Here is a 20684-nt window from a genome sequence, read left to right as displayed (position 1 = left end):
GGTCCTCAGTCAATGAAGTGACACGTGGGAATCAATCAACAAGTCATTTGTTTGCTTTGTTATCACATCCAAGTTTCACTGTGGCCAAAATCATAAATCTGCTTCACAGGGTTACATCATTTATTCCTAACACAGAATGATTATTGTATTATTTCGTAAGAGTCATAACAGGTGAGCTTTGGTGTTTTGTATTTTGTTTTTTTTTGTTTTTTTTGGCACTCCATAGTCACATACAGTACCTTTCTGTTGGAGTGCAGAACAATAACAGGTCACATTAAACTACAGCTGAACAATTCTAGGTAAAATGTCTAATGTCAATTTCTCTCACATTCACGAAATCTTGATACTTGGGGAAAAAATGTAAAAAAAAAAAAAAAGGTATTAACCCGGTTGAAGGTAGAGCTTCAAAATGTAAAAAGAAGAACCAGGAGCAAGAGACAAACAATATATAGAGTAGACAATTTATTGAAAACTGCATTTTAAAATTTCTTAATTTCTTCTTTCGTTCAGAAGTATAAAGTATGTCGATTAAGGTTAGGTTTGCAATATACATGTTTACATTTACAGTGGCATAGATTTAAACCAACAATGGAGCATTAACACATAAAAAACTAGCATTTTATACTACTTTATTTCAAGGATGAGAACGTAAAGATGTGAACTGTTTCCAACATGTACCTAACACATTTTTATTTGGCCTAGAACAGTGTTTATCAAACTCACAGCCGAAGGGCCTTCAAAGGACTTAAATGTTTGGTTTTGATACTTATAGATACATTTTGCATGATAAATATGTTTTTATATAGTGTTATGTATCAAAACAAAACACCTTTTGTTTTTAAATTATGTCAAATTTTGTCACAAATTGCTAATATAGCTCACCCCTACAGAAAAATGTTTTTTCTCTTGGCTGGCCCCTCCTAGCCTGTCATGAAGCTCATGTGGCCCCCACGTCATTTGAGTTTGAGACCCCTGGAAGATAGAAAAACAAAGGGAAATTGCATTGTTTGGATTTGAAAATGTTGAATCTTTCAACCCTATAAACACCGGTGAGTATCAACTTCTGAAGAGAAACACAAGCAGCCTTTGAAATCCCCTCTTTGTGGTAATGCATGTAATGTACTGTCGGATCATTCAGCAGACTGACAACGTGATGGGCTGGTAGGATATCGAGCTATTGATGTAGCTGACGTGGCTATTGCCATCTGGGTTTACACTTCCAAACTGCTCTGTAGCTCTCGATGAAAACATTGCTGAAGTTCCATGTCAACAGTTACACAGTAGGTCAAAAACAAAGGGTGGAAAGAGCATAGTAAATCATATATTATGTATTGCTATGATAAGAAAAAAATAACATTTTAGGGTGACATTAAAAATTCAATATGCAGCTGCAGAATAGGAAGCAAATGCAAATTGTGTGATACTTTTAAAAAATGCCAGAGGATTTCTGATGTTATAGTACTTTCTAAAACAAACCAAGATGGTTTTTAATTTTCACTCATTGCACTTCTGTCCCTAAAAACATCTCCCCAAAAATGAACTTAAATTTACAGACCTTTGAGCTCAGGGACACAAAACAGCCTGGCAGACACACACTCCTCCCACCACACTCCTCTTCTACATTTACTATCCTTGGCCTCCTCAAAAATCCCCATGTTGAACCCAAAATGAAGCCTAAACAACCAAAACTCTTGATCATTTTTGGGTGTTTTTTAGCATTCATGGTTAGGCATCTTTTTTTTAAGCAAACACAGCATTCCTGTGGTTTGGAGCGGAGTAAGAATCGAGTTCTACTACCAAATAAGTGATTGCGCTTCTCATGGACGGAAACCTCAATTGGAGGCTTGCTTGCTGAAGTCACTACAATCCCACATTTGGAAAAGAGAATGGATAGTGCTGCATTTTCCCTTTCACAAGGGAGGGAAGAAAAAAAAATCAAACATTTGTGTGCCAGCTGTGGAAGCAGGACTCAAGGTGACATGGAAAACGCACATGATGTCATTTACATAATGAGAAGATTAGCCAAGCTACTGTTCGGGGAAGAGCAACAGTGTTTGAGGATTTGAGTGCGGATTGAAGACATGAACTGCAGATTTGTTCCTGAAAACAGCAGAGCAGTGCATCTTAGAGAGTGACAATGCATAATTGACGATACCTGAAGTCCTCCAAAGCCACTGCAGTGCATGTATGAGACGGCCCAATCTTGAGTCAATGTTTTTCAATGTCTTTTTTTATGACGTGGGCTTATGTTCACCTTTTTGCACAGGTGTGGAGTTCAATATTGGCAGGGTTTTTGAGGATCAGTCGTGGGTGTACTTGCTTGTGCACATGTGGTGTGAACGCACAGGTGTGTCATTTGGCTTTTAGGAGCATTCGCACACAAGCTGTAAATGTTTATAATTTTTGGCTGTGTTACAGAGCACTGACGTTACGCAGATAAAACACCACAACCTGTCAACCCCTCCGTTGACAGGTCGTTGGCAGTAACACAATGCCTCCTCAGCACAGTGACACAGCTTTTATTCTGTGACTCAATTTATGTCGATGCATTCACAAAGCTGGACAGGATTGCGCCACAGGCACTCATCGTTCAGGAAACCAATCCTTCCTCCTCGCCTCAGTGTTCTTGTATGGTCTCTACCCGCATTGTCAGGTGGCTGTTTCCTGGAGGACCAGACTGCAACTGTCCCCCCCACCCCCCCCCACCCCTTGACAGGGCAGGATGTATCATTAACTTCACATCTCAAAGTCGGTGCCTTCTCACACACGCACATACAGTATCACTGCAACAGAACTCATAGAACTGCAAGCGAGTTGAGTTTGAGTGACACTCTTGTCCGAATACAAGCTGTATCACAGGCAATGTGCTTCCATGAGTGTTTGCATGAGTTTATCACAGGTCGTAATGGTAAAAGTGACTAAGTGAGTAAATGTCGCACACCATGGAAGGTGAATCAGAACTGAGTTACTCAAAGTTCATGATTAAAATGCATTGTGTCTGTAGGTATACATACAGTTCAAGTTTGTAAAGTCAAAAATGTTGAGAATAAAATGTGTTTCAGGACTTTTAATTTTATTAAAGAAATGTACTGGTTGGTTTTAAGTGAATGTAACGCTTTATGATGACTAATCCAATCCCAGCTGACACTGAGTGAGAGGCATAGCCATGGACAGGTTTTCAACATACAGAGACAAACTACCATTCATTTTCACACGTGCGGTCAACTAAGCTCCACACAATGTGCCAGTCTTGAACTGTGGGAGGAAGTGTGAGTTTTCAGAGAAAAACCCATGCAAACGCCGAGGATGCATGCAGAGAAAGTCCCTGTGATTCAAACTAAAAACCCTTCCTGCTGTGAAGTTTTACTGCTAACCACTGCACACCCGTGTAGAATTATGATCATGTGTCACATAAAACTAAAAAATACTATGCACTAGCACCATGCAATACAAAGTGTACTATTTTGTGTAGTTAGTGTTATTGGACCTCAGCATAGAAGTGTCATACATATATATATATATGTTTCGGCGGTACAACTTGTTGATAAGAGCCATGCATTTCTGTTCTGGTTTCTAAATATGTTCCCCTATTTTCTGCTATTTCTTTATCGCCAATCTTTGTTTGTTTCACTTCAGTGCTCTCAGGAAATCCCTATTTAAAATAGATTCCAAGAAGCCATCTGCACCTCTGCCAGGTAATGAGCAATCTGGAAACTATTCAAGTCAGGTGCTCTCCAAACCTGAACAGAAAGAACACATTGCAAACCTCACAACAGGTGAGGGGACATTCTGCTTTCCAGTGAAAGAGACTGACTCCCGGAAATGAAACTGAGAGCCTGAAGATAAGAGTCAGAGGGTTCAAAACTGACAGAGAATATCAGCAGAACCAGAATCTGGCTGTGGGATCAATGTGTTATGGTCCCTGAAGGAACACTTCAGGCGTGAAGAGTTTGCAGAAGTTAGGAGACTTTTTTTTAGGTGAGTTATTATATGGGTAGTATGTATTTCACTGTTTCACTGAACTGCTGAAGCTGTGAGCTAAATGCAGTTTGTAGTTACTTTTCTAAAAAAAATATTAATCTTACATATTTAACCACTGGAAAGATGAGGGTTTATAAAAACGGGGTCAAATGTGAAATAATGTTTGAATCAAGTGATTTCTTGGCCTGAGAAACGCAGACAATGTCTTTTTGGCTCTTGTAGATGAACGACAACAACTCCCAGAATGCACAGTCATAGGCCACACCCCCGTCTTACCAAGTGATTTGTGTCACTTTGCCATTTGGAGGGCAAGACAAAGAAGGAAGATGTTTCTCGAAGAATACTGCTGCTATTCTAGTAACGCAAAGCTAAATGCAAATTAGTGACGTATTCCTTGAAGCAGCTATAAAAAAAAAAGTTCTGAGTTTGCTGAAGTTTATCTGCAGGTGGACATGAATGACATGGCAAAATCAAATGGGACTTTGAGCAATAGCTGATGAGATATGTTATTCTAGAACAAACTGGCTGTACTACTGGGATTGCGTTCCCTGCTCATGTTGCTAAAAATCTGCATCTATACGTATCAGTAACAGACTGTATATGGTTATGGATGTAATCTGTTCACAGCAAATCCAATGTAGTGGCAAACAAGATATACAGACAGCTTCTGCTCAAGTTGATAAACAGTGTCATGTATTTCTATATATTATTATTGTCTATATTTGCTTTCACAAACTCCACTTCACTGGTCATAAACATCTGGTGTCTAAAACAGATGTGAAACCTCTCACACACACACACATATAATACTCTGCCGTGACCGTTGAAACACCACATGACTGAGGCCGTCTCCTTAAACTCTCCCCAATCCATCCTCTCATTCCAAAATTCAAGTAAATAAAGTATGGGCCTCTGAGGCCTGGTCCTCCCAGACCTAGAAATCAGTGTCAGGGGAGTGAGGGGGAGTTAGGGGAACACCCCTGTCACTTTAAGAAATACTTCTGACAAAATGAAACTGATTAGTAGTGCTGGCAGCCAACCATGTGTAGTGCAGCGAGGAGGCCGAAGCCAATGAGAAGCCCTGCTGGGTGGAGGTTACAAAAGCAGTCTGAACCCAGTGACTCAGCAAAGTTGGGTGCGTGTGAGATGACACTTTGCAGTGATTTAAAGGGCCAGCGTGCCAGTGTGCAGCTTTCCAAAGGAAGCTGAAAAATGCACCTCCAAAATCAGGCCAAGTGTTGACTCCCTCGCTGTAGTGCAGATCATGAAAGTATGTGGCCCAGGTTGTTCCGCAGGGTTGTTAGTAAAGGCAGAGCACAGGCCGAGAGAGGGCCACACCCATTGTCTTTTTTTCACTTGGGATGCTGCCTAAGTCACTGGAACATTTGTTTCGGCTGTGTTATTATTCAATGTTACCTTAGTAAACACACAAAGCTTTAATAAGCGTTTTCACAGCAGATTCTCTTAGCAGTGAGTTGTTTACTGAGGGATCATAATATCGTTACAAATATGTGAAATCTTAAACAGAGGAACATTAAAGGTCAACATTATATGTACATGAAAACTTTGTCAATCGGATTATTTGGCACTTTTAAAATGATGTTAAAAAGATGTAAAAGTCGTACTAAGACACCCAGATAATGCGGTAGGGAGTGGTGTTTCCATCAAGGTACAGTTCGGTTTGGTACAGTGTGGTACGGTTTGGAACGGTAAACCCCTGGGTCAGGCTTGAGTTCCGACTGAGAACAGTACCTTTACTTGGTAGGCGGGGTGTGCGCTGTGCCTGATGGCCGTGTCAGCGAGATACGACATCAAACATGACACAACAGACAACAAGACGTTAATCTGTGAGAATAGACTGTGGAGTGATGCTTTTCTGTCGCCAAATCAGCTGACTTCCTCCTGTACCATACCATATCATTACTCTGGTACCCCAAGGGTACTGAAGAATGGAATGGTTTGGCACCTCACCGCTCTTCTTCACAGTGTCTAGAAAATAACAGAAGAAGCCGATACGCAACAGCAAAAAAAAAATTCATCAGCAGCTCATACTGACTAATGGTGACACTGCAGACTGTAACAAACAGCGGACTCACTCTACTCACTCACCCCTCCCTTTCCCAAGCATGTCAGGGAACTACGGTGGTCATTGCAGACCAAAAAGGATGCTTTTCTTCTTAGTTAGCATAGTAAGTTTCCGCTTTGGAAGGGCCTCGTCTCACGTACATTTTGAAGGCTAACAATCAGATGTAGTTCAATTTCTGCCAATGAACCCTCCTAAACTGTTGTCAGTAAGCAAGCTCCACCTCCAAGATCATGTAGCACGGCTAAGGTTTCACAAATTGGAAATGATCAGTCACATACGCAAACGCATTCTTGACTGCTGGGTTTATAGCACAGTAACGGCGAAACCACACCCAAACATTTTATACTGGGATTATTAACAGGCAGAGCAAGTCGTTTTTCCATTGCTGCTCCTATGGTAACACAGTGTGTTAAATAATGGCTCATCTAATGTTATTTGGCACCTTGCTCATTGTGTCGTGTGTAATAATATTTTCACAGTTATAGAAATATTTACCTTGTAGGAAATTATTCCCACTATAAAATCCTGTCCATGTTATAACCGTCTAAGTTTTAAGGGAACTTCATCAACGTTTTCAAGGACAGTGTTTCAATGAGTCATTAATTATTTAACAACGATTTGATTATTCTATGCTCATTAGAAATGGAACATTATGATTCCGATGGAGGGTGGAGGGATTACAGAGCTGGTGTGTTGACGTCGCATTAGTTTCACCTAGGTGTGTGAATTTGTGGGCCTGTATTTCCTGATGTGGTGACAAATACGCTCTATTGTTATAACATTTCACTGACAATGAATAAAATGTTGAGTTGAACGTGTTTTGAACAGGCAGTAATTACCCTGTCATGTAGTGATGATCAACGTGGCACTCGGTCATGCATAGCCTACCACAACATGGTATTTATAGCGTCCACAAATTCTGCAAGACTAAAATCAATTGAATTCTTTAAATAAAAACGTGTGTGCACGTGTGCTAACAGCAGATGTGTAAACTCTGTCCATCATATCAATTTCCTCATACACGGAGGGTTTTTTTGTCGCTATACTGAATGAGGCTTCAGGGGCAGGGTTGTTTTAGTTTGGTACACATGCACTAATGGTTACTATGAATGGTCTCTACTGTATGTCGTGATAATTAGTCATTTTGGTTTTGACCTCATTTGTATTTTAAGTTATTCTCTGGAGAACATCGCTCTAAAGATTGCATTTTTAAAAATCTGTTCCATTCTCCGCTTTCGTGTATGTCTTTCTCCAACAGTGGTGCAAAGATTGAGTTGATAGTGATAGTTTGCTTTGTCAGCTCTGTTATAGATTGAATGACCCACATTATGATATGGCCAGACACGGTTTCTTCTTCCTCTTTATACTGTAGCACAGTGGAAAGTTCCATGAGGCCATAAGGGAAGTATTCCCCTGAGTATGGTTCTGGGCACGCCTGCAACACTCAGCATAGTACAGCACATGTCTTTGACATGACTATATATATATATATACATATATGTGTGTGTGTGTGTGTGTGTGTGTGCATACACATAGGGGCGCTTAAAGACACAGACCACAACTACATGCCAGTAAAACTACAGATAAAAAATGGATGTCTGAGTGAGGTTGAACCAACATGGGTTTTGTACATTCTGTTAAATCTGCAAAGCAAATTTAGGCAAATGAGAGTGTTTGACACCTGGGGCTAAGGTGAGCTTAATGTGAAATTAAAAAAAGTTGGAGTTTTCAACTAAAACATTGTTAAAATCAATATTCACACGTCACAATTTCCTTTTTTATCAACATTTCAAGGTGAATATTTGCCAAATTGTCTGTCCCCACTGTATTTGTCCAAAGATCTCTCTCTCTGTGTGTGTGTACTCTACTGCAGTCACTGAACTGTGACTGCTGCCCTTTGTCTGTGTCACCACTCAACGTTGAGTCTGTTTGTTCCAGGAAACATTCTCACTTGAATTCTGAACCATTTTAAGCAATCACCTAATTTGTCTTCCTCATTGTTTTACTGTGGTCCACGTGCAGCATGAGTTCTCATTCATGTAGCATGTGTTCACGATTAAATACAGAATGAAGATATAGATTTTTATGAAGAGTCGTTTGACATTGATCTCTGAACTGTGTGGATGACTTCTGAGGTGTCAAGTGGTACTTTGGTCTCCTGTTACAACATTCTTCTATTCATTACCCTCTGTCCTCCACAGCACACAGGGAACTCCGACCTTTCAGCATGTGAGTGTGAGGAGTCCACGGCAGTTGTGGGCCGAATTTCTGTGAAGCAGCGTTTCCACAAGGTTTATCTTGGTTGCCGGAGGCTGCGCCAAGGCCTGCTCACTGATATGACTGGCCTTGGTGGTGGAAAAGGAACACATTATCCTCAGACAGTCTAATTCCAAACCTCCATTTTTAAATAACAATGTTATTTATAAACCAAATTAGAAGGTAAATGGTTTGTATTTATATAGCACTAGCTCTAGTCTTGACGCCCAGTCAAAGCTGTTTGACACTACAGTGTATTCACATGCTGCCGGGAATCGAACCTACAGGTGAGGGTTATGGAATGTAAGAGTTGGAAACTGGAGGGCAGAACAAGAAGAAGGCGATGACATCATCTGATGACAGCCACATTCTGGCATCTTCCTTTCTCCTTCCTTTTTCCACACGACAGGGTCAAATATTGATACCGTCTAAATTTCCCCCCTCGACTTAAAATTTCACACTCATTTCCAGCCTCGACTGGCACTAGGTTTTTTTTTCCGACATACGGATCAATAACCTCTTACATAACATTCTGGTTTGGACTGGAGGCCAGATTCCAGCTGACTGGAACATGTGACAGGGCTTTGACTGTGTGTTGACCTACATTTTCCCTTCATCCCGCGAGCCCTCCCTCCCTCCCCTACTTCCCTTACTCTATACTTCTCTTCTTCCCTCCATCTGGCCAAACCTCTTTCACCCCCCTCCCCAGTAAAGCAGCCATGTAGGCAGTCAGATCCAGACTTGGGCAGGCCAGGCCTCGTGACAGGCATGGACATGCTCCCACACCAAACGATAGATAACTGGTAGTTTTTTTTTTTCCTCTATGCATTCAGTGTTGTGGTATTCCGGACAGGTGGTTTTATTCTTGAACAGAAACGTTCATTCAAACAGCTGTAATGTAATGTTTTTCTCAGTAACAACAGTTTGATAATTACGTCACCATTGCCACTCCCAGAACATCTACATTTCTTCCATTTACTGTGAGTTTGATGGAGTATTGATACTAGATCTCTTTGTGCAGTCAGATCACAGACTGCTGTGGGATGCATTAGCGATTTGCAGCGCGGGGTGGTGGGTAGATGGCTATGCTGCAATTGAACAATGTTAGCTGTATGGGGAAAAATAGAAAAACCTCCTGGACGTTTTAATGCACTTTCTTAAGGGTTTATGCCGGGGGTGTCAAACTCAAATGACCTGGGGGCCAATGAGTGTCTAGTATGGTCAGAAAGTGTGGAAAAAAACAACTGTTCAGTAGCACGAGCTTAAAATTAAAACACAATATTCCATCATGTTATCGCAATTAAGATATTTACTCTCTTCTCGTTTCAGGTAACTTCTCCTTGTGTTTTTCCCGCCCTGATTGTTTCCCCATTACCATGTGTGTATACTGTATATGGTCTGCCTCTCCCTTTGTCTGTTGTCAGTTCGTCTTCTCTTGTTGACCAGTGTAACCCCAGTGCCATCGTCTCGTCAGGTTTTGTACTTTTGTTTGCTCAAGCCCTAGTTTTGCTAGTAGTTTGTCCCTCGAAAGAGGGTAATTTTGTTGCATTTTCAAAATAAAAGATTGTTTAGTTTTTACTTTGTCCCCTACGGAGCCCCTAAAGGGACACAGGGGAAAAAATTTAAATGAAATGTTTCTCGTGAAGATACTTTCTGGTGCGCACGAGATGCTTTCTTGTGAGCACCAGAAAGTATCTCGTGTCTAGGAGATCATCCACTGCATTTCGGTTTGTGTTTCTGTGTGAAAATGTCTTTCAGACACAACATGACTGTGAAGACTTGCTAGTAGAGCGTCAATGTCCTTATAATGAAGTCCCAGGTTAATTAAAATATAGCCGAACTAACTCCTGGACAGAAGCACAAACCGAAATGCAGTGGATAGTCTCCCAGTGCGCACAAGATACTTTCTGGTGTGCACGAGAAAGTATCTCGTGAGCACCAGAAAGTATCTTCTGCACGTTTTTATTTTTCCGCCATGTCCCTTTAGGGGCTCCGTAGTCTCCAGAGTCGTGCAAATGGGTCCAAGTCTTTGTTCAGTTGTGACAGGAAGTCTTGTTGCACTGTTGTGTTGTTGCCTGTGAAATCGCTCCCCAATAAAGAATGCTAAAAAAAATTTTTTTAAATATTACAATGTTAGAAACATTGCACTATTTTTCCCCCAACAGCATGCGGCCCTACTGAAGAGTATGATAATATTTATAGAATACATCCATCCATCATCCATCCCGCTTATCCTTTAAGACACTGATGAAAAGGCAGGAACTCTCTGGATTGGTCGCCAGCCAATCACAGACTGAAAAACAGGAGATGCCGTTCACTGACATTCACACTCACACCTGTGGTCAATTAAAGAGTCTCTAGATAACCCGACTAATATGTACAGTATTTGGACCTATGTAATCCGAATTGATGACACGTTAAAATGTTCAAAATCGGCTGTTGTTTGCTCAGTTTTCTTCGGTTGCATTCAAGGTGTTTGTAGCTGGAACGACAGAACTAGTATTTCTATACACAACACAACCTTGTTTTGTACCTACAGTGGAGAAGGGAGATGATACTGTATCTATGTGTTTAGGCAACACACACACACACACACAATGTCTATGATGTTCCCAGAGACTGAGCTGGAGGGGAACTCCATCCCAGTTTCCTGCATCATTAACCTGTCTGACTTTGCATTACAGTAAGCCGATTAAGTAACCACACACACGTCCTATATAAGAGTTCCTCTGCAGAAGTGCGACTGAACCTTGTGTTAATGTATATCTGACAATCACGTTACAACCCAGACACTGAGTGGCACATCTTCTCTAATCGTGACTCATCCCGAGGGAAAAATTGACTTGAACATTCTCCATTAAGCGATACAAAAAGACGTACTGTGACTTTAATTCTCTGCCCAATAAATTGAGTATTTATTTCTACTCTCAGTCGTCGGCTCGGGTGCAGTGTGTGAGTAATTAGAGGAATGTTCATTGCACTGGGCCTGAAGTTAGTTCTTAAGGAAGTAGCAGTGACTCATCAGAGGCATGCTTCCTGCTGCTTCTATAAATAGACAATAATTCAGTAGTTTGAACATGATGTACCAACAAGAATCACAGGTTCTTTTATCATTATAAAGTATTTATTGACGGCTTGTCCCTAATAATAATAATGACAATACTGAAAACAACTGATAATAAAGCTCTTTTAAAGGAGTGGGGTTTTTTTTATCTGATTTAAACCAGTTCTGTAATTTAATCCCATTCTTTTATCATTCAAATCAGGGTTTAGAATGGCCGTATGAAAACTCTCTGCAGCATGACTCAACTTCGATCGAGGACATTTTGTGAACTTTTGTGAAAAAATGTAAGAGTTTCTCTCATGGCCTTTCAGACGTCTCGCCATCCTGTCACAGCTCATGCTCGTTCGAAAATGTCTCCATTTTGTCCTTGAGGGCATACAATGAAATACATTTAGCGCTCCTTAAACTCTCTGTACAGTATATGCACATGAATTCAGATTCAAAAACGGTGACATCTTAAGGGTATTTCACTTTTCTTCCAGCGTGAAAGGAAAGTGGAAACCTGGCAGAGAAAGAGGAATGCAAGGAATGAAAGAATGGGGGCAGAGGAGAATGATGGGAAGAATGCCACCACCACCACCACCACCACCAGGTTGTGTGGGTGTAGTAGTGGGTGTTTGGGTGTGCAGCAGGACAGCCAAATGGACTGTGATCAAACACATAAGTGGAGGAAGTGAGGAAAATGGCTGGTGTAGTTCCAGGGAGATTTGCTCTCACTCATACTCCTCTTATGTCTCCCGTCTATCCAACATTTTTGGTCCAACTTTGCTATATTTCAGTACAACCTCTTATATTTCAGTCTTGTCCTTGCATGTGTTTCTCCTCACTCCCCTTTCCTCTGAAAAGCCTCTCTGTCTCACTCTTTCCACTTCCATTTCCCATGTTGTCTCCCACATTCCTTTTTTCCCTTTCTGCCTTAGTCCTTCCTCACTCCCTCGTCTCTGTTTTCTCTCCTCTTCAGTCCCCATCTGTGGCCCTCTTCAGAGCCGCGTAGCCCAGACAGGCACCAAGGGCAAGGGGACATCCTCCGGTGACGCCTTTGCTATCACACACTGATATGATGACTTTCGACGTTGTCAGAGAGGAGGATGCGTGTGTTTGCTTCGTCGCGAGGCAGCATGCCAACGTGCGCTGTGTGTGTGATTGTGGAAAAAGAATGCGTCCTGGCGTCCATTTTGAAAACAGCTGCTCTTAGGATGTTTGCTTATGTAAGCCTGTACTGTAAAACACAGCGGAACAAGAACAAACTGGTTGTCTGTGACAAAGGGCCTGCCCTCACTGCTGCTCTGGAAGACACGGGTGTGTTTTTTTTTTCTGCCTGTCTGCATTCAAGGAGACACAAAATGAGACGGTTCTCCGGAGTGTAAATCACAGCGTACCGTCTTACTGTACCAGGCTGGTGTGCTGCAGATGAGGAGGAAAGATGATCCCCGCTGGGATCCTGGTCGCCCACCTGCCGCTCTCTGACCCTTATCCACTGCTGCGCTGTCATACAGTACATCACACTTTCTTTCACAAGCCTGCACAGGTTGTACAAGGAGGGAGAGAAGAACCAGGAGAACGTTACAGGCAGAGAGCGAGAGAGAGCGAGAATACAAATGGGAGAAAATCAGAATGACGTTTCATGCACATCTTCAAATTTTTAAAAATCACATTTACAAGCAGTGCATGCATACATTCTGGGAACAATATCTCCGAGTTCTCATCCTTGCAATAGGAAACACGCGTAGTCACGTGGTGATGCGAACATTTTAAAGCTACTACACACTGAATATTGATTGTGAAACTGTGTTGCAAATCAAATTGCAATTGCAGCTGCTAAATATAATTTGTTCCTCAAACCATCTTTAAATCCTAATTGTCTTCCCCTGTAGAGTTAGTTCGTAGAACAACAGCTCACAGCGTATTTCCTGTTTGAACAGCAAAGTTCCAATTTGCATTTAAAGCTGGAGTTAAGGCCACACACATACACAGTAATGACATTGTTCGGTTCAGCTCTTTTTAAGTGTACATTTTCAGCACGACAGTATCAGTGATTGCACATGACAGTCGTTTCACCAATGCAATTTTGTATACGTCACGAGAGGCCGGCATTAAATTCCTCTGAAGTGATCGCGGTTGAGCAGGCTCGCAGAGGATTCTCCTCTTGCTGTGTTATCTTGAGAGATGCTCGAGTTGTAGTTGCCTGGGCGCTTTAGACTGTGTGTGCAAAGACAGTTGGGCAGACCGGGCTAACTGTCACATTGCATTACGTCCTCCCGTGTTAGCCGACTCCAATTTTGCCTGAAGGAGAGGTGGTTACCTACCAGCAAACCTCGAATCGTACAAGGGGGGGAAAGGACATGCATGCACATGCAACATGCACAAACCCAGATACACACACACACACACACACGCACACTCCCAGACCCGTCCGTGCTAACAAACAACCTCTGTCTCTCTCTGCGTGTCGGTCTCACCCTCACAGCTTGTGTCCTTTCTCTCGTCCGTTTCAGGCCTAGCAGTAAAGACGCCGAGCGAAAGAGCTGCACTGCTCTTCACCACACCCAGTATAACCCATGCTGTAATGTGACAGCTGAGGAATGCGCTGCAGGTTAGCCACACATATTTGCAGCCTGAGTCCGAGATACTCTTCCGTCACCAGTGGTGTAAATGACAAAAAAAAACGAAGGGCTCAGGAATCAGGCTTGCTGAATGACCTTTACAGATGCTTCAATAATTGTTTGGCATTTTTCAAATACTTGTTTTTAAACTGAGGTTAACAGGCAGCATTTTCATAGCATTTCCATGATTCCCAACCTTGATTTTGTAGCATGGATAATGGTTTCTGGACTGGTTTTCATCTGAATACCTTTAAAGGAATAATTACAGTGGCTTGTGGTCACTTGTATCAGGAAAACGTTTCTTTTTTTTTTTAACTGCCTGTGGCAGAGCATATGTTCTTTAGAGGGAAACACATGTTTAATTAAAAGAGTAAAAACTATTTTGTGTTAAACACATAAATAGATAATATAGACTATATTACAGTGCTTTGTATGTTATGGCGCCTACAAACCCCACGACCACATAAAGTCTGTAAAACGATAAAATACAGTCGTCAAATATAGTACATGAAGCATGACGCGAGCCAGTTGAAGTGTATATTCTGAAGGCCGTGCAGATAAATCAAACATTCGCTCCGTCTTAGCCAGCACTGGCGGAGAACCGGGTCCCTCCTACTTTCTGATGACCTTAGAATTAACCAGTTGATTCGCTTGGATTAACATTTAATCTACTGAGGCTGAAAGCTTGCGGCTCTGTCCGGCTTCACACCTGGACGTCACACCCTCACATAAAACAATGCTGAATTCACTGAAAACTGTATTCATTACTTTTGTTGTACAAGTATCAATTATCAAGCCGTCTAGTGTCGTTTTCTTCTTTTTGTTTTATGTATTAGCCTGATACTTTTATGTTGCTGTAAGGTGGCGTATCTCTGCCATGTTTGACAAATCGTGACCCAGTTGTCATTTTTAGAAATGCGGGTCAGTCTCTGGCACGTGTGCCTCACTGTCATCGATCATTCATTATTTATTCATTTTGTGGGCAGAAGCAAAGGGATTATTTCCTGTCACATACATTTAGTTTAAGTTTGTACTGTGTGTGTGTTTTTTTTTTCCTTTTCTTTTGACGAGGTTCCATTACCCATGCAAACATGATACAGTGCTACTATATCTATTCCAGTCTCTATTCTATTCTATATTCCCATACGCAGAAAGCACAGGATTTACTCCTCATTGATATTGATAAAAGAAATATTAATGCCGTTATTTTAAGCCGTTTGCCAACAATATTAATACAAATATATATAACAACAAACATCTGAGAGACATAGTTTTACCCCTCAGAAAGAAAATCCTCCTCCTCCTCTGCTGTGGCAAATTTGCTCCTTGTGTCTCCATTGTGGAGTGTAAACAGTTCTAACTGTATGCATATTATCTGCTCACAATCAATTTCATTATGTGGCCCGTGTCAATGCAAGCAAGCTAGAACTAATCGGTTTGCCAGAAAAGCGCTCAGCTTGTTGGCATTCTTCACCGTGGAGAGACATGTGACAGGCCGTGACCTTTTGACAGATGTACGAGAAACGAGGATCGGTTCTGAACATGCGACGAATTAAAAGCTTGGTCAGAAAGTTCTACTCTTACATCTGCGTGGTCTTCATGGCCAATACTGTACAGTGTGCCGAGTCTAATTTTGCATGACTCAGCAGATATCTATTTAAACTGCCGGCTAAATTTATTCCCCATGTGCTGAGCTCTAATTTTAAATGAGGTGCTAAATATACAGACAGTTTCCAAGCCAAAAGCAGAGATAGCTGCGTCATTGTGTCTGTGACAGGAGAGTCTCCCACCCCCCAAACCCCACCCCACCCCCCCCAGGAAATCAGAGTTTGGAACGTTCCGGACAGAAACCTGTGTTGATACCGCCATCTGCTGTCTGCTGCGGGAGAAGAGGTGGAGGAGGAGGAGGTTCCCATGGCAACGTAGGATGACAAGATGGGCAAATAGGTAAGGTTGAAAAGGGCATCATTTAACGACAACAAAAACAAAAAGAAACCTAAGTTATGTTTATAAAAGCTGCAGTGGGTAAATGTGTTTGTCAAATCATGTGCTTAATAAATAAATAAATAGAATACTATATATATTAAAATGAGATTAAAGTGTTAGTGGAGTCTAAAGAAAAAGGCCACTATATTTAGATTGATCTGTAATGTGTTAATATGTGTTGGTGTGATGGTAATGGCTTGCAATCAAGTGTCAAGAAACTTCTAGGGATATTTAACAACTTGTCCTTTGTATACAAATGTTTTATAATGTGAGGAGCAAAATTGTTTTTTCTAACATTTATTTGCACACATTAAATTATTGCTAAATGAGTCAAGGATTGGTGCCCTCTGAAACCCAAAACACTGAAATAGTTTCTTGTTGTCCTTATCGTGCTACAATCTATACCGCATTAAAAAAAAAACAAAAAAAAACATTAATTTAAATTGATGTCACTGTGCGATCAAATGCCCACTCATTGACCTGTAAGAAACAGCATGAAAACATTTAATAAATGGGTTAAACACACTTCAATTTAGCTGTAATGATGACAAAGTGACTATCACTTATCGCTGCATGAACAGAAAAAGAATGAAAAGCGAAGGAAGGCAGATGTTGCACCTGTGGACAGCAGTTATTAACACTTACAGTACCCGCCCAGCTGCTTACAATTAGTGAATAGAAAGACTAAGCAAATTCCCTCAAACGTCCACAAGATGGTGCCCATGATCCAAGTAGTATTTTCCCTCTAAATATTTCCAGCAGTTTTGGGGTGTGGGGTTTTTATTTTTATTTTTCATAATTGCTCTTATGAAACACAAAATGGAAAACAGACAGATTCCAAGGACACTCAGAAGTAATAAAGTAAAAACCCATGTGTAAATTGTGTGTTGCTTTGCTTTAACTGAAAATCACACACGTTTACTCACAATGACCATTATCTGATAAACACTGTGATTTCTGAATAACTGACTGGATCATTTTAGTGCGTGACCTTAACTGTGTTTCTTATATAAAGAAACAAAGAGGGACTTCTAACGTCGAATGTTACTATTTTAGTCCCGTTTCATCTCCCTCCTGATGCAAAGGGCAACAAGACATTTATATTCTGAGATTTGATGCCAAAAACCGTCATGTTACACAAACTAAAACTGGACCAAAGTCACATACCAAAGGCGTTTGCTTAGGTTTAAGTTACAAAGTGGGGGGGAAGGAACCTCTGCTACACTATCTCTGGTGTTTTATTCAGGTTTAGCCCACATGTAAACACCAGATACACAAAAGGGTTCTTTACTATAAACACCACTCCTACAAGTGTACCTCCAGAGAAAAGCCTGATCATCACCTTAATCCAATACAATCACACTGACAGCGACCCAGTGCTAAACATCTGCTCCGTATTGTAGTTGGCCCGTCTGTTGCTCGGTTGTCTCACGTCACATTTAGTTGTCTTGGCTCTTGAAGAGACTGATAACGTAATACCTCCTCGGCTAAATATCTGTGAGGCATTCCAAGTATTTTCGGTGAAATGGAGAAGTAAAAGCAACCGCGCGCCAGCTGAATCACTGTGGTGTGTTCTTTAGCGGTTCCTGTTAACAGAGCAGTAATGTTCTTACGCTGCTGGCAAGAGTGTTTTGGGAGTAGAAGTTTTACGGTGGAAAACAGGATAGACTCTCTAAGTGTAGGGGACACCGTATTAAATTTAACACTGGCCCTCACAAATGCATTTTAGGACAATATTGATACCACTTACATGTGATGAGAATAAAGACTGGAAACAGAAAAGAAGAGTGATCCACCGACACCTTCCTGCTCACTGAACGTATACCACATCATGTGTTTGATTTGGACAAAGGCCAGCGTGTGAAAGCACATATTATGGTTTTATGGGTTTGTTGTGTGTCGGGCTATTTCTTGGCTGAGCAGGAACCTCTTCTTGGTGCTCGGTGTTACTGTGAGGTTGCTAGGCAGCCAGAGGACACGCCAGGAAGTTACTTCAGCAGCACAAAAACAGCCACACACATACACAACTTTACACTTCATCCAGTTAATGATGCTTAAGTCCTGTTTACTACGTTTTAAAGCTTTTTTTTTTTCTTTAAAGTGCATCTGTGTAACTCCTGCTGCTGGGGCAACATCTGATCATAAATGAACATAAACTTCAATGAGCTAAGATAATAGTTATGCCAGACCAGTGAGGTTATAACAGTGTGTGTCCTGAGTGTGTTGAACTGACACACATAGTGCTTTCAGACTGACACAGTTCTGGCTCTGGAGCCTCAGAGCCTTGGTGCTTTGTTCACACCAGTTTAAGAGGAACCGAAGTGGGAGGGGCTTTACTCTAGGCCACTCAGGCGGGAGTAAACACAAAACGGGCAAAATCTCCTTCTCCACAACCGAGAATAGGACACGCCTACTGATGATGTCACAGTTCTCGAGGAAGAAGAACCACTATTTTTTGGTTCCAGCTGAGAACCAGCTTTTCAGGTTCCGAAAATTCGCTGGCCGGTTCAAAGAAGCTAACAGTGAAAGCTATTTTCTCTGAATTTGCTCTTGTGCTCCCCCCACAGTTGGTTAATGGTATTGCTTGCCGCACCTGTCGTGAAATATTTGTGGATTAAGGTGCATTACTGAATTATTTCAGTTTAGAGAGCATTTGAAACTAAATAAACGCATTCATTCCTTTATTGAGAGCTGGATTTAGCCTTACCTTAATTCACCCGGTACGATAGATAGAGAGTTTGAAATATCTCGGTAATTGAAAAAAAATTGCTCCAAAAAAACAGAAAAAGAATTACGTAGAAAAACGAACAAAAAAATAAATGATTAATTTTTCAAATGAATGCAATGCGCTTCCGTACATTTGTTGTCAAGCCGACTATACTGGTGAAACAGGATTTCTATTGTGCAAACATTCGTGTCTTCAGACACAGGTAGCGTAGTCTATGTTACAGCATTTCATACAAATATGATGACATTCATTCTTTTAACGCGGCTCACATAACCTACTGCTCATTGTTTGATTCACTTGATTTATGAACAAGATGGACAAGAGAGGACTAAACTTCAGTAACACGGCCTGACACACAGCAAGCTCAAACACACTATATATACAGTAGATAAGGAGCAAACTTATTTACACTTACTCATCCAATGGTAACAGAACCAGGTCAGTTTGCAAAAGCAAACGTCAGCAAGTGAAACTCATACTAATATTATCCCCCCCCTTGTGCAGCCTCTTATATCTCTCTCCGTAACCCTCTGGGGTTTTTGTGCTGCCTCTGCATGGCGTGCACTCAGTGAATGATTTCACCTTTCACAAGCGAGCGAGGGAAGGAAGGGGGAGGAGAGGGGGCTGTGTGACATATGCTGTAAAGTACTATGTTGTAGTTCTTTCTGTGGCACAGACCTGAAACCAGACGGCAATGCAGACCTGCTCCAGCTTCAACCTCCATTGCGTCGCTTTAATTGGTGACATCACGACGGCGATTTACAGTCTAAAAAACTTGGGAGAAACAATTTTTACTTCTATTGTCAACACATTATCTTGTCTGTTGACCTCACGCCCCAAATTAAGATTTTCCTCCAGTAAATGTTTGATTTGAATCAACCTCTCACCATTTTCACCTTTTAATGCCTCCAGGATTCTACACCTAAACAAATCCCCAGTAAAGTGTGTCAATTTAGAGAAGCTACAATTTAGTATAATTGCAGTGATGGGGATGTCGGGTCCTTTGTTGATTAAAAATCAATCATTTTAATGAAATCAGTCCCTGATCACAGAGGCAGGCTATTGCATCTCGATTGAATAGGGAAAGTGGGAAAGGGCAATTCAATCTTCATGTCTTCATTTGCCTAAGGCAAATTGAAGCCAGTGTTTATTTAAAGGCAACCATTTTCTACGTTTGGTCAGAAATTACAGGCTTTAACGACAACAACAAAACAAGACATATTGTGTTATCCTCTTTTCCTATGGACTGCCTGATGTAGCCTTTAATATTTCTCAGCCTTTTCTACAATTTCTTTTTCCCTATCATCACATTTTCCTATCACGGCATCACAGATATACGTCATATTTGTTGGATATGATGTTAAAGTATATTTGGCTGCAACAAAGAGAACAAAACAGTGTTGTTGAAACGGGTTGTTATATTATTGAACAAGCTATTGTGAGTGGTGTGGACTAAATCGATTGGAAACTCTGGAATACATTGTAATAGACACACGCTCTTTTGATAAAGTTTATAGCAAATAATACTCATGATACTCCTGATTTTTGAGTATATAATGAACACTGTCTATAACACCTATTTATTAGGACCACAAAAAAAGCTCTCCGTGTTATTTTTCAGGACATCTTGTCTATACAAAGTGTAAACCCCATATTTGGCAACTTGATTTTATTTCATTTTATTTGAATCCCGTCATAATGTCCATATTTTTTTACAGTAGCAACTTCATAAAATAACAGAGGGAAAAACACAGCTTTGTAGTTTTTCCTGTTCTCTTTAACCTGTTTAAAGTTTATTTTTATGAGCACCAAATTAATATCTTTGTAGTTTTGAAATAACCGTTCATGTGTAATTCATTACAGTTATGCACAAGAACAAACCCAAAACAGCAACATGATTGAGGAAGGGAGACATGTTTCACACAGAAACGGCAAATAATAAAAATTGTTTCACCACCGCTCATCCTGAGCAGGGAAACC

Source organism: Solea solea, chromosome 7 (genome assembly GCF_958295425.1).
Source record: "Solea solea chromosome 7, fSolSol10.1, whole genome shotgun sequence".
Classification (NCBI taxonomy): Eukaryota; Metazoa; Chordata; class Actinopteri; order Pleuronectiformes; family Soleidae; genus Solea; species Solea solea.
The sequence above is the reverse complement of the archived record's forward strand: the minus strand, read 5'-3'. Positions refer to the sequence as shown.